Here is a 2745-nt window from a genome sequence, read left to right as displayed (position 1 = left end):
CCGACTATGGATGAAACACAAACAGAAACTCAACCGACATCCACCCTGCTAGCCCAGGCTGCCGACCTGGAACCTAATCCCCTGATCGAAGAAGAAGTAGAAGAAGAACTCCAAAACAAGCAAACATCGCTCTCACGCCATGATCATCGCAAAACCTGTACCTGCAACTATTGTTGTAGTAAACTGTGAGCCACGAGGACTCAGCAATCCCATTACCATGGGTATCAAGACTAGCAAAACTTAATGGGAAAGGAAGGGGTAAAGTGGTGAGGTTGCAGCAGCAACTAAGCAAGTATGGTGGCTAAAGTACGCAAATGAGAGTGACAAGAGAAACAACGGAACGGTCGTGAAACTAGCAATGATCAAGAGGTGATCATGAACTCCTACTTACGTCAAACATCACCCAAAGCCGTGTTCACTTCCGGGACTCTGCCGAAAAGAGACCATCACGGCTACACATGCGGTTGATGTGTTTTAATTCGTATCTGGTGTCAAGTTATCTACAACCGGACATTAACAAATTCCCATCTGCCACATAGCCGCGGGCACGGCTCCCGAAAGTTTATACCCTGCAGGGGTGTCCCAACTTATCCCATCACAAGCTCTCATGGTCAACGAAGGATATACCTTCTCCCAGGAAGACCCGATCATTCTCGGAATCCCGGTTTACAAGACATTTCGACAATGGTAAAACAAGAACAGCAAAGCCGCCCGATGTGCCGACAATCCCGATAGGAGCTGCACATATCTCGTTCTCAGGGCAACACCGAATAAGACTAGCTACGAGTAAAACCAGACCTCAAGTTTCCCCGAGGTGGCCCCGCAGGCAGCTCGGTTCAGACCAGCACTTAGAGAAGCACTGGCCCGGGGGGGCTAAAATAAAGATGACCCTCGAGAGAGCGACTCCCAAGGGAAAAGAGGTGGTGGTGAGGCAAATGGTAAAACCAAGGTTGGGCCTTGCTGGAGGAGTTTTATTCAAAGCGAACTGTCAAGGGGGTCCCATAAATCACCCAACCGCGTAAGGAACGCAAAATCAAGGAACATAACACCGGTATGACGGAAACTAGGGCGGCAAGAGTGGAACAAAACACCAGGCATAAGCCCGAGTCTTCCACCCTTTACCAAGTATATAGATGCATTAATTAAATAAAAGATATTGTGATATCCCAACATAATCCTGTCCACCATGGAGCAATCTTCAACTTCACCTGCAACTAACAACGCTATAAGAGGGGCTGAGCAAAGCGGTAACATAGCCAAGCAACGGTTTGCTAGGAAGGGTGAAAAAGGTTAGAGGCTGACATGGCAATTTGGGAGGCTTGAAGAGCAAATGATAGGTAGCGCAGCATAGCAATAGAACGAAGCAACTAGCATAGCAATGATAGTAGTGAGATCCAAGGTGACGGTCATCTTGCCTGAAATCCCGCTAGGGAGAAGAGTGAGTCCATGAAGAAGACAAATGGATGAAGCCGAACCAAGCGTAGACGAACGAATCCTCACGATCGCAACGAAACAGGAACTATCGAGAAGAAGCACACAACATAGTAAACACACCACACATATACATGACATGATGCTCAACCAAGTATGATGCAATACAAGACTACAAGAAGCTACTCATGGCAAGAGATGATGCAAACAAGAACAACACGTCAAAGCAAGTTTAAATGAGGCCGGAAACAACATATAACAATTCCGGTAAGTCCTCATATGCAAATTGAGAAATTGGTCCAGAATTGAATAAACCTTATGTTCAAGTTGTTAAACAGCAAGTTAAAATACACCAAGATGATCTACACGAGATTCTAGTCAAGTTAGATATAAAGTTCATTAGATTTGGAGCTACGGCCTAGAAGATATGAGCAAAGCAAGTTAAACATGGCATTGATGCAAAATGCATATAAACATCAAGCAAACACACTCAAAACATGGATGCAACAAGGTAATATGAAACTACATGCAAAACTAAGCAAGTTTCATATAGAGCACACTCAAAACGGAGCAACGATTCAACACATACACTCTATACAAGTTTAAAGGACAAGCTGTCCAAAACAGCAACTAGGCATCTTGCAAGCATCAAAACAATATGCTACAACACCTCAACATAAAAACAAAAGGCATGGGCATGAATTACAGGTAAAGCATTACAAAACACGAACAATAAGCTATCTCCAGAAAACACTAGAACATGCTCAAAAAGACATGGCAAGGTTGCAAATAATAACAGTTTTAGACTTAGCAGAAATAACATCAGGTTGCCAAGTTTAGAGCTATCAAACAACATGCTACAGGAACATATTATGGCAACCAAAGGCATGGCATGAACCTACTAATTGCATAGAACAAAAGTCCCTTACTGAACTTATTCCAAAGAACAACAGAAAAGATGGTAGCATCCATGCAAACATGGCAAATGATATGACAGATTCAGACATGGCAGGAACAACAATAAGTAGGCATGTTGGTGAGCTTGTACCACTCATCACAGAGCAATACATGGCATGGTTAGGTGTCCAACAGTAATACTGCATATTTATGAAGCTAAACATGGCAAGAGCAAGTTCATAGGGTACATGGATCACTAGCAAAGCTCATGGCAAAACTGAACTTAATGTTAACAGGCTGATAGCAACATTATTTAGCAATTTTGAAGCAATATTACAATAAGCTACAGCAGGCTATAAACGCAACTAGGGGCATTGATGGATAGGGCATAACATTTATAACAAAACATCCTTAGTG

The sequence above is a fragment of the Triticum dicoccoides genome, chromosome 5B, assembly GCF_002162155.2.
Source record: "Triticum dicoccoides isolate Atlit2015 ecotype Zavitan chromosome 5B, WEW_v2.0, whole genome shotgun sequence".
NCBI classification, from domain to species: Eukaryota; Viridiplantae; Streptophyta; class Magnoliopsida; order Poales; family Poaceae; genus Triticum; species Triticum dicoccoides.
Note: the sequence above shows the minus strand (reverse complement) of the source record.